Genomic DNA, 13850 nt, shown 5'->3' with positions numbered 1-13850 from the left:
ATTCCCAGAGGGGGTAAAAATAAATATAAGTTATTTTTTCACTGTAATATTTATTCAATATTACCATGGACTGGTACCTGAAGTGGAGGGCTGATCACCTTTCTTTCATGTGTAAAACGATCATGATAACACTGCGTTTATAAGACACAGTGCCTTATGCATCATTAGGGTGCGGATAAGGGTTTTATTTTAATATATTATTATGTTTTATCTACTTCGTATGATAGCGTATTTAATATTTAAAATTAGTCCAAACGTAGTATTATGGTTTCTAGTTGAATACCACTTTAATTTATCAGAAGGGAAGCAAGATGAAAGCGGATTACTTTTAACACAAATTTATTTAGTTCTATCAAATTACAATCAAGAAAATACTAAAGGATAATCGCGTGACTCTAATATGAGAACAGTTGAAGTACGTGTCGATCTGTGGACGAGTGGCGACGAAGTGTGGCGGGGTCGCTCGTTTCGTTCTTTTCTGGTCTCGTGAAGGTAGCTCGCTACGTTGAGCTTGAGTTGCCATATTCGATGTACATTATGTGTGAAGGTTGCCACAGTATCTATCCATGATTGACAACCACATTACTCAATTTTTTTAAACTTTTAGATGTATTGATCAAATTAATAACACAGTATGCATGTTTTGTTGTATATTAGTACACATAAGAGAACGCATTTCCACTGCATACTTATTCTGACTCCTGACCTGACCACTTTCATGTCTTTAAATTACTTGATCTTCTTCATTTTTTTATGTACATAAAAAATGTAAAAAATTATATTTACATGTTGTACAAATTTCATAATTGGAGTTTTTTCAATCAGCCGTTTGATACATATCTGTAATTAAGATTATTTATTTGAATTAACAACAAAAAATATATAAAACAAGATATTAAAAGAATATACACTTGGGTCTCTTTTTATGTGATCGATACGTTCCATGAGGAGTCACATAAAAAAGAAATGAACATACAAACTGGGGGATGGGTATCATATTTTTTTAAAACCGCATAACTTCGAATCAATTTGATAGAATGTACCAAAAATCTCATTAAAAAAAAGTTTATAAAAATCATCAAAATAAAAACAGAAGAGCCTTTTCATTAATTATGTTTATCAACATATGGGAAATCGTTTTTGAGATAAATGTTCAATCCGAATTCCACGTGCTTTTTCTGTTTTTTCGAATAAAGTATCTCTTGAATACGATGTAAGATATGAGCCTACCTTCTGTCAGTGACACAATCACACTTTAACGGTTGTAACCTGCACTAGTCTAAATGTTAGATTTTTTGCGAATTCGTATAAAAAAAGACTGGAACTACATACAAAAATAAGGGATGGGTTCCATTACATTTAAAAATCGCAAAACTTCAAAATCGCATAAAAAGATCCGCATAAAAATAGACCCAAGTATACATAAAATAAAGTTAATTACAGCTAACCACAGAAACACAAAAAAATAAGTACAAAAGATCTAGTGGGGATCTAGCAAATGAACGCGTATATATGAGAGGGCGAATATGCATGTGTGTGAGATGTTGATTCTAGTGGAGACATACATACAATGCAGAGAAAGATAGTTTAAAGATCGTCAGAGGACAATATGCTCACCATTCGATTTTTCAACAAAAATTTGCCGAATTTTAAGATGTAAATTGGCTATAACATGAGTTATACTCATTAACCATTCGAATCACCATAATGCCTAGGTACTGAACGAAAAAATCTTACGATTCTGTTTTATTAATTTAAAGATCTTTTTGTCACCAACTGTTTCCGCGAATCCGTCGGTAGCTGGAAGTTGGGTTTATATTTACAATGAACGCTAAATCTGCTTTTATGAAATAAGATTTGTTAAGTAAAGTTTCGTGGGAGGGAAATTATGCAAATTCTGACCAATCCCCCGGCAGATGGCGCCCCTGTGCTGCGTGCGGTAATCTCACAAAATGGCGGCGTGTGAACGACAGGTGGGAAATTGTGTGTCGTTTTGCAAACCTACATATTCATCAAATAATATATGTCTCAAATGGCAGACATATGGGTATAAGTGAATTTAAGACTATATTCTTTATGTCAGAAGACAGACTTCCACTTATCGCCCTTCAAGGAAACCCTGAAGGACGCAGACCCCCAGGCAGACCTCCAAAAAGGTGAAAAGACAGCCGGGAGTCAACATCCCAAGAGGGACAAGTGGGGGCACAAACAGATCCTTAGGATCTAGAAAAAGAGAAGAAGAATAAGATGTTTTTTATGTTCCTGAATCTATCCCGAATTGCCGTAATTGTAGACTGCTGGGGTCAGCTTTTCTCGTCCTCAGGTTGTAGGTCCTTCTATCACGGACAATATCTCTAGGGCCATGCCTTGAAATCCTCTGCATCTGTAGCATCATGCTTCTGTAGCATCCATGAATTTTTCAGTTTTCTTTTAGATGTCTTTCTAGTTAGATCCATGGCGATTGCCTGATCCATAATACGATGGTTCTGTAAGTCTGTGTCGACCATATTAACTGTATTGCCTTTTCCCTACCCCAATATTGATGTCTGTTACACCTTGGCTTTTAAGAATGCATTTGGTTAAAAATCGATGATTATTTTTAAATAAATAAACACTTTACAAAACCACTAAATAAGTTTTATTTTGTTACAAACGACTAATTTCAAAATCTACGGATTTCATTTACAGATAATTAGTAGGTGAATATATTTTTTTGACATCTCAACATAGATGAAAAAGAATATGGAAGTCTGGGCATTTACGGGGCTTACAACCGTCATAGGCTGGTTTAAGTGATCACTTAACACACGTGTAACATTCACCAATTCTACCCATGATTGACAACCACACTACTCAATTTCTTAAAAGCCCCGTTATTGCCCAGATTCGCATATTCTTCTTCATCTATGTTAAGATGTCAAAAAATAAAATGAAATAATACCTATAATTCGAGATAATCCAGATTTGTGAACAAGTCTTTGGACATACTTCAAATGTTGTTAAATAGGTGAATAGTATTACTTTTTTTATAATCAACATGTCATTTCACAAAGTTAATACCGAGTAAAAGAATAATATAAAAATCGATGTTTTATCATGACAGAGTATATCTACATATTATTACTTCATAAACTATGCTGGAATTTCAATTCACTGAATACAACATTTCATTTATTGTTTCGGCATTAACTTTGTGGTAGGACATATTACAATGATTAAAGAAAACACTTCGTTTTTTACGACTTGAGTTTTATTATAGACTACATGTTTCAGAAGTTAAACTTCCATCATTCAGGTCTGTATAATAACTAAAATATAAAATATAAAATTGTTCTATAAATAAGGAGAGGGGAAAGTAAGGGGAAGGGGTTAGTCAAGGGACGGAGTTTGAAAACAAAGGAAAAATGGAAAGCAATGGCGAAGAATTTTGAAACAATATATTATTCAATAAATATATTATTTCCATTTTTCCTTTGTTTTCAAACTCCGTCCCTTGACTAACCCCTTCCCCTTACTTTCCCCTCTCCTTATTTATAGAACAATTTTATATTTTTTATTTTATTTATTATACAGACCTGAATGATGGAAGTTTAACTTCTGAAACATGTAGTCTATAATAAAACTCAAGTGGTAAAAAACGAAGTGTTTTCTTTAATCATTGAATACAATATTAATCAATAATATACAAGCATGTTTGCTGTTATTTTATTACAGTATGGAGATTCTTTGGTATTTTTGTTGTTACTGTGCACGTATATGTGCCTGTATTCTACTACGTTTAATATCGCTCACGTATCGTTTTTATTTCTCTACTGGATACTTACTACACACCACAAAAGCTTGGCTTGGGTTGACAGTAAAGAACCGTTTCATATTAATCCCAATCTGAACTTAAACCGACCGTTACTTGTATCACTGATGAAGCTCTTAAAAACGTACTTGAAAAATCGTTCCGACAATAACTTAATTTTTTATTTTTTTATTAGATTAAAACCAATATTTTTAGCTTTTCCACTTTTTTATTTGACCAGCGACCGGGTTTCATCGTTACCGACATCATCAGACTGGTGATGATGTCGGTATCGACCAGTCTGATGATGTCGGTAACGACGAAAGCCGGTCGCTGGTCAAATAAAAAAGTGGAATAGCTAAAAATATTGGTTTTAATCTAATAAAAAAAATTAAAAATGCAATTCCATCACGAAGTGTCAGTGGATAATATAAATCTATTAATAACTTAATTGACTCATTGCTTTGACTCTTAAAACAATATTGTATTAATTTTATTTTTATAGAAATGTCAAATCGTACTAATTTTATTTCAATTTTAATAATTTTAATGTAATGATTTTATTTTAATTTTAATGACTTGATGATGGAATCATTTTCCAAAACCGGTAAACACAAATAAGTGTTTCAAAAAAGTGGTATTACACAAATAAAACAATGGATGGTAAGGAGAATGTTTTATTACCATACCACAAAGTTATCAAAGTTTTTAATAAACAAACATATTGTCTTTGGCTTAAACCATTGTATTTGTTATTTATGTTTTGTGTTGTATGTAATTTTTTTCAAATTAGTAACCTTTTTAGAGTTAGTTTGTTATATTCACCCATCAAACAAATCATCGTGACTTTGTATGCGAAAGTTTTGTTCATTGAAATAGGTATGATTGGCAAAACGGTTGAACTTAATATGAATATGCCTTATATAATATACGAATTCCGCAAAGGTGTTTGCATTTACATATGTTAATAGAATACTCATTTTTTTTTCAAAACTTGTGTATATTTAATGAAAAGTAAGAATTTATTGAATTGATATCAAACAAGTGTTTTATTTTATATTTGAAACACTTACCAAAGCCATTACTAATTTAAAAAAAAAAATATTTAATAAATATGAAATGAAACTAATTGACTTTAAAACTGTATTATTTACATTTCAGCTATTATATTCTCCATTTATTTTTACTTTGCATTTGGGAGAAAAGTGGTGCAAAGTTTTTCTTTGATCCAGTTCATAATTTACATTGAAAGAAAACGACTACACGGTTTAAAAGTTTTAGAATTTTTATCTGATGTCTCCGTTGAAGATCTTTCCACTGAAATTCCATGAAGGTTTTTGGTGCAAGAATTTACATTCCGCTATCTTCCCGTAGCATGTAAATTTCATGTTACTTTTAAAATAAATTTTGTACTTAAAATATTGATAATTATTTCAATATAACTTATTTAAACGCAATATTATTAAAACGTGCAAAATTTTCTTGTGTGTTTTTTTAAAGGTGTTCAATGAAAGGAACGGTGTGTTAATAAAAAAAATACTTTTGTACATTTTTTTTAAATAAATTTCAAATATTTATATATATATATATATATATATATATATATATATATATATATATATATATATATATATATATATATATATATATATATATATATATATATATATATATATATATATATATATATATATATATATATATATATATATATATATATATATATATATATATATATATATATATATATATATATATATATATATATATATATATATATATATATATATATATATATATATATATATATATATATATATATATTTATATATATATTTATATATATATATCTATATATATATATATATATATATATATATATATATATATATATATATATATATATATATATATATATATATATATATATATATATATATATATATATATATATATATATATATATATATATATAAATATATATATGTATATATATATATATATATATATATATATATATATATATATATATATATATATATATATATTGTATATATGGACCTCTCGGTTCATTATTGTAACATACTTATATATAACATACGTATATTGATTTCATCTCTCTGTGTACTACTGCAACATAATTCCTGCTATCATCCTGCTGCTTGCACAGAGTATGAAAAATTTACTAGACTATCTCGAAAGCACAATTTCATCTTATCAATCTCCCAGTTTCAAAAAAAAATGTTATTGATTGTAGTGAATCAATTTTTGTGGTTGATACCCTTTTCAGAATTACTAATAATTAAAGGTCGCGAACTTTTATATCAACCTTTGTTTTTCTATTTCTTGGCTCCTGATATTCTAGAATGTTCTTTTTCACTGGTTTAAAAGGATAATGGCGTTTCCTTGTATTTTTCATTCATTTCTTTCTACTTATTTTCTTTCCATTACTTGAATATCTGTGTTCTTAGCGACTAGGATATTTTAACAGAGTGCTGGGTGCTATATTTGTTTTGCAATTTTAATCCCGTGTAATGTTGTTTTCATGGTTGAACACAAAAAAATATAAATAATATCATCATCAAAAAAATTCTCAGAAATCACAAATTTTATCGTCATGTAATTTGCAATTACGGACAATTTATAAAAGAGTTTCTGCTCAATAAAAAAGCTTCTTTTCATCTCACCAATAGATGTCTCTTGTGAAGTTCTAGTGATTTAAGAATAATGTTTCAAAATTGGTTCATAAATGTTAAACTTCTAAGAATTTGAGTAGCCTGGTTGTCAATAATGGGTAGAATTGATGAATGTTACACGTGTGTAAAGTGATCAATCAAACCAGCCTATGACGGCCATTAGCACCATAAATTCCCGAACTTCCATATTCTTTTTCATCTTTGATGAGATGTCAAAAATTTTTTTTTAAAGAGCTATTTTCGAGAAAAATCAATTGGGTTTTACAGTTTGCAGTACATAACTACATACGTAAATAATTATTTTTCATACCAGTATATAAAAAATACAATATTTCTGATAAAAAAATGGTTGAAAAAGACACAGATTAAAAAAAAAAATTTAAGCGTTTTTAATAGTATTTTTTTACGGTTCTGAACAAAAGTTATTTCCTCATTTTTAGTATCAAATATATTGAATGATTTTTACTAACAATAAGTTGTGCTAATTCTTGAAATCTTTATGTTTTATTTTGTGGAAGAACAGCTTAAATATTGCTTGCCATTCGTAAAATAAATCTTTATTAATGTTCTTATGAAAAATTAACATTTTCTTTGCTCAGAAACAATCGTACCAGATATTATGCTTCTTTGAAATTCAGATAATAACTTTTTCTAGGTTATTATCACGAGGTTTGCAAACGTCACCATTTCAGGATAGATTATTTGATTGCATTTTTTCTTCGCTTTCAGAATACAAACTATTGTATTTATCAAAGAAGTATTTGAAATACAAAATATAAAATCATAATGTTAGATTTTTGACAGAACATGTGATTTGTTCATGATAAAAATGCAGTATATCGTAATGATGGTGATGATTGCTCCTGCAAAGGCGGCTGAAAAATTGGCATGTACGATTTTCTTCACACGATAGTAACAATAAAAAAATAACACCTACCGGGTATAAATTTCATGTTATTTCAGCGATGCCAAATTATATGCTGAAATGTAGCCCAAGTTTTCAGATCATTTTTTAATTAAAAAAAAGTTATCTCTTTCTTTATCTTTTATACTCTGACATTGGTTCAGTTGTGAAAAAGTTTTTTCATATTTAGGGCAGTCCAAAACAGCTTCTAGACGCTCCATACTCCTGTCCGCTCGTGTACATTATGGACCCAGGATATCCGCCTTCTTCCGACACCTCTTCGACCTTCGATCTAACCCTTGATTATCAATTCAGTAGCTTGTATTTTACTCTCCTGAGCATTTGGGACATGTCTCAAATAGGACCTTCACATTCGATATTAGTTCCTTATTTGCTCTGGGTCTTTAAAGAATTCTCGCATTACTGACCATGTCCATCCAGGGTATCCGAAGCATTCTGCAATGCATCCACATCTCAAATGGCTTCAGTTAGTTCACTCTACTCGTAATAATACTCATGTTATCTTTAAACCTTAAAATAAAATAAATATTTAACAAATAGTCATTTTACAATATTGTCCAGGAAGCAAGTATAACTGATGATTAAGAAAAACATTTATATAATAGGACAAAAAATTATATAAATATACCAAAAATGTCATGACGTTTATTCATAATTACTCTGTCATTTCAATACCACAAACGTAAATTATATTAATGTCTAAAAACCATGAATTTCATGAGTTCGTGCCTTATATTTTCGCGTGCCATTCTTGGTACTCGTATCACCATTTTTTCATCCCTGCGCTACATCACACTAACCAGTTCACGACCTTGCCACTGAAAGTGATAAATTTTCAGCGTGTTTTCAGTGGCTTGGAGCTTTGAGTCTCAACGTGTTCAATGTTCAGCTTTAAAAGCTTTACACGGAGTTTATAAATATGTATCTTATTTTTCTTTACCTCTGTTATTTTTCACAATATAAGGCTAATCAAACGATTATTTCTCCACCAAACTATATGTGATATGTATTATTTTAAAGAAATTAACACGTATTTTGCAATCTAACGAATGTTTTGCTCGAAAATTCCATAACTAGGCGAAACAATTGTCACAAAATTGGTTTTTATGTTTTTTTTAAACAATAACATACAACTTAGAACACTCTAAAAATCAGTGTTTAATTTAACATTTAATACATCAACTAAAATAGAGTTCTACAAATTAAACGCCAAATCTATAAATAATTTACATTAATTTTTAAATAAGACATTATTTGAGTTAAATTTCTGTTCAATATCATATGCCGTAGAAGGTTTCGGAAAATAAACCAAAATGACAACATATATGTCATTTGTTGCTGCAGACTAATCCACAGGATTGAGACCAGATAGAAAAACGATTCATCTTTTTTAAAATTAATTTATTTTATATTATTTTTATTTAATCAAAAACATTGTAAATAGAAAATAACAGAAACATGGTGAGTTGAAGAGTTTTTCCATGCTGAGGGCATATTATAAAATACTCATTTATAAAATTATAATTAATTGTTAATGACATGCTATCAAAGGACAAAGGTTGCGATCTATTTTAGATCCACCCACATCCATTATCCGTTTATTAATAGATCTTTTATATTTTATTTCTATTATGACTTAAACATTAAAAATGGTTATTGAAAGCAAGTTGTAAGTACAACCTTATTCTTTAAAAATATTTTATTTTTTATCAAAAGAGATGGATAGATTTTTTACGTTAGATTTTGTTTGATGTTTTCTGTGTTTTTGTTGTTGTATTTCAATATACTCGTTCGTTTCCATAAAGTGTGCTTGTTGTAATTTAAGAACTTCACAACATTTAAGTATTTCGACATCCTTATCTTGCATACATCTGAAAAAAGAGTTTCTCCAAAAAAAGCCTTCTTTCTCAAACCAACCATTGATGCGATGAAAATTAACGATATAGGAGTAAATATATGGTTTCTAAAAAAGTGGTTTATTCGTCAATTACGCATACAATGGTGAATGTGACAAGTAGTCACTTAACAAGCCTATGATTGTTTAGATCATAAGCCCTGTAAATGCCCAGACTTTCATTTTCTTCATCTGTATACAGATATTAGAACAATATTAAAAATTACTCCTTAATGTAGAAAATCCAGATTTGTGAAATATTTGGACACACTAAATATGGTAAATAGACTTTCAAATTATTATTTAACTAAAATTCCTAAAGAAAACATTTGTTTTTTTACCACTTTAGTTTATTTTATGACGACTAGTTTCGGAAGCAAAGCTTCCAACTTCAGATCTAAATGTAAACTAAACAAGTGTTTTCCTTAAAAATTTCAACAAGTCTTACCAAAAAGTAAATGATACAACAATAAATAAAATATTAATAATTATTATCTTTTGACATCTCATCAAAGATGAAGAAGAATATGGAAGTCTGGGCATTTACGGGGCTGACGACCGTCATAGGCTGGTAACAACTCCTGTAATTGGAGATAATACAGATTTTGTGAACAAGTATTTAGACAACTCAAAATGCTGTAAAAATATTATTTAACTTTGTTGAGATTTTAAAATTTGCGTGCTTTGAAGGAAGGTGTTTTTTGTGTTAATTTAAAAATAATAACAAAAAATCGTTTGAATGGGTTATTATGTTAAAAATAAACACCTATTTCTGAAAGAAATATTCCTGAAACGTCTCGAAATACCCTCATTAAAGTGTCATAATCACCCTTCCCCACCCTTATCTTATGTGAAGAAAACTACTAAGAAGTAATGTAGCGGCCACCGCAAAATAGATTATTTCCTCCCGGTTGTCAAAGCGTCGAGCGATAATGAAAATGTTGATTGATGGTCCTTTCTTGCGAAAATATACTACAACCCTTCAGCGCTCCTCTTTGTTTATTGTCATCACAATTTCCTTTTAAAATAAGTTTCGGTAATCGTGAGACCGTTAAGCCTAAACCGCCCACTTTGATACGTGTTTTTGAAACGTCGCGCAATAAAAACATCCGAAAGCGAGTCTAAGCTCATAACAACATCAAGTTTTTTAAAGTTTTGGCCAAATAAACAATATTCTAGCAGGAAAAAATATCCCGTTTTTTATTTATTATTTCGCCATTTACTTTGTTACCACAAAGTTGACTCGAAGACCAACATGCACTAAGGTTGAAGAACAAAATTGCGTGAAGATCCGAGGTCAAACATGCACTGCTGTCCACCAAAAATCGCATGTGTTAAACATTTTGTGTAGTTTTAAGTGTGTAAATAGTGCTATGGTAGTGAAGGGTAGTATTGTTTGGTAGTGATTGTCCTGACGAAGAGATGGGTACGTCTCGAAACCGGTAGACATAAAAATCTCGGTGAGTGATTATAAACTTATAAAACTTACATTTTTGTAGAAATAGAATAAGTTAAAATGACTAACCACAAAGTAAATGCTTTAATAATATTGAGAATAAAACGTATATGTTCATACATGATTTATATTAATATCTTTATTAGAAGTATATTATTTTACACGAATTTAACCGGAGTTATAAAACCACATTAATTATTATTTACTTAATTAAGGTAATAATGGCGATTATAATTAATCTCCATGTTTTATCTTCGTCGCAATTTTATCTCCTTACAGATAAGCATTGTTTACTTTACCGTACCCTTTGTAATGAAAATTTAATTGATCATAAATCGTATTTTATATAATCGCCTTTCATACAAATTACAAAAGCAATTATGAATACTGTAAGATGCTCTTTAGAGCAATATCTCAATTTACTGCGTTTAATAAGAATTTTTAGGGAGGAAAAGATTGTATTTTTAAGCACGTTAGAAGAATTATTATCAGGGTAAATTGATTTATAACCAAAAGAAGGAAATAAACATGAATATCATTTTATTCAAAGAATGTGCGGCAAAATGATGTATGATATATATTTTTTTTAAATATTTTTTTTATTTTTTTATTTGGGTTAATAACAGCAACATTTGTAAAACAAAACAATTAAACGATATACATTAAACCAGTCGATTATAGTTTACCACAGAAACATGAAGATTAGTCCAAAATATAAGGAGTAGATCTAGCAAATGAACACGTATTTATGAGAGAAAATGTGCATGTGTGAAGTGTGTAAGAGGGTGTGTGTGTGTGATTCTAGTATAGAAATACATACAATGCAGAGAAGCATAGTTTTTAAAGATTCTGAGTGGAGAATATGCTCACCATTCGACTTTTCAACACAGATTTTCAGCAACTGAAAATGACAACTTGGCTAAAGCATGAATTGTACTCACTAGCCATTCGGAACAACTCCGCGCATAATTAGTTCAAAGTGTGACGGGTACGGTAGCCAGTTCAAATGGTGATACAAGGAAAGTATGTAAGGCTGAGATAAGCATTTTTGATAACATGGAGAAAGGTGTGTTGAAATTTTATAGCCATGTGAATCAAATATGTGAAGAAAGAAAAATAAAATAAATTTATGAAGTGGGAAATAGAAGGCAAAGAAAGACAGAATAAAAATTCTCATGATCAAGTATTTTAAACACTTGAAAGTGGTTGGGTCAGAAGTTGGAATAATCTCCCGGTTATTCCCGGTTATTACATACCTCCCGGTATGTATGAGGAGATGCATGAATGTGGAAGATTGGAAAATTGTTTGCCAAGAAAATTATTTGGAATGGATTGGAATGGCGTTTTTTTTGCTCTGAAAATACTTACAGAGAAATGGGGTGATGGTTAGTTTGTTTTAGTTTTCTTAATCATTTTATTCTATGAATCGATTTGTCACTGTATGGTTATATCAACCCATTTCAAAAATATTTTTTACTTGGTAAATATTGATGTGTCACAAAAGATCTAAAGAAATCGCGATATGGATGTCTGTAACAACGAACTCGGTCACTTATCAAATAAAATATGTGTGGAAAAAACTATATACTTATCGTTTGTTTTTTTTTAAACGCAGTTTCATCAAAAAATGTACGCACAAAACATAAATATTTATTACAGAAGTATTGTAGAACATGCTAACAGCAAGCGATAATCCAATGAGGAAACATTTATTTAATTTAAAAGATTAATATTAAGAATTAAATTCAAAATTTAAATTAACTGAAAAAGTGGTTAAACAAATAGTCATTCATTCCTGTTGAAAATTCTTATTTGCTTTCTGAACTTTTGACTGAAAGATCTGACAACCCCCAAACAACACCTAATAATTGAAACATCTTGAACACCCCACAAGTTTGTTTCGTACCATCCCCTGAGCAAGTAACAGTTTATCTCCTGCAAACTAAATAGAAAGCCACAAATTAATCCTTGCCCATATTTAGACTATGGCGGGTCGTTTCCTGTACTCCCTCAGAAGGTAGCCTTTCATCCCTCGCTGAAAACCTCCCAGGAAACCTACTCCCAAAGGGATGCTGTGGTCGGAATCAATTTATCTAACTGCCAATTGGGAATTATTACTGCAAGTTGATTTATAGTCCGCGATGTTTGTATATGAACGTGTACGTATCTCCGCACATACCATATGTATATGGTTTGATTCTCAATTTCATCCATTCATGTAAGGTCGCCTCGAAATAGCATTTAAAGGCACTGTGATATCATAGGAAAGACTAATATTTTGTTTTTTTTTTTAACATCTCAACAAAGATGAAGAAGCAAATGGATGTCTGTGTATTTACATGGCTTACGACGTGTCATAGGCAGATTAACTAATTACTTTACATACGTGTAATATTTACCATTCTTTCTACCCATGATTGAAAACCATAATAATAAAATTTTTGGATGTCATACACATAAGATCAATCTCATGACGTTTTACGATTTATTTCACAACAACTTTTTACGCATATGAATAGATTTAAATATATTTTATTTATTAGTGACCCTCTTATTGCTCAATCAATAATCTAATACTGTAAAAGAAATTCTATTTTTTCAAACATTAATTTACATTTTGTTTCCGTATATGTTTTGGCAATCAAATATTTCACGATTATCTGTGAATTCTCAGCAATATACAAAAATATCATGAAACTACTATATTTAATAACATTATTAAAATTTATAAAAAGTAGACAACCATAACGAGTTTAACTTATTACAATACTTATCATCTTTTGCCAAACCATTACATAAATTACTCATGTATTTTCCATATCAACATTTTTAATCGAAAGCGGGTATGTATGGGAATATGCATGAATTTGGAAGAAGTGAAGGTGGTTTGCAAAAATATATTAGTATGGCGTTCTATTCTCTCTGCCTACCCCTCCATGGAAGTGGCTTGATGGTTCGTTAGTTATTTTATTGATAATGTATTATATTCACCTATTTTTTAGAACATCTGTCGTTCTCGAAACTAGTGGACCTGTTAATCAACTAAAAAAAATCTTTCACAAGTGCTTTATTTTTATGTTGTGTTTAAA

Source organism: Brachycentrus maculatus, unplaced genomic scaffold (genome assembly GCF_059751285.1).
Source record: "Brachycentrus maculatus isolate JH-2025_06_01 unplaced genomic scaffold, ASM5975128v1 h1tg000795l, whole genome shotgun sequence".
Taxonomy (NCBI): Eukaryota; Metazoa; Arthropoda; class Insecta; order Trichoptera; family Brachycentridae; genus Brachycentrus; species Brachycentrus maculatus.
Note: the sequence above shows the minus strand (reverse complement) of the source record.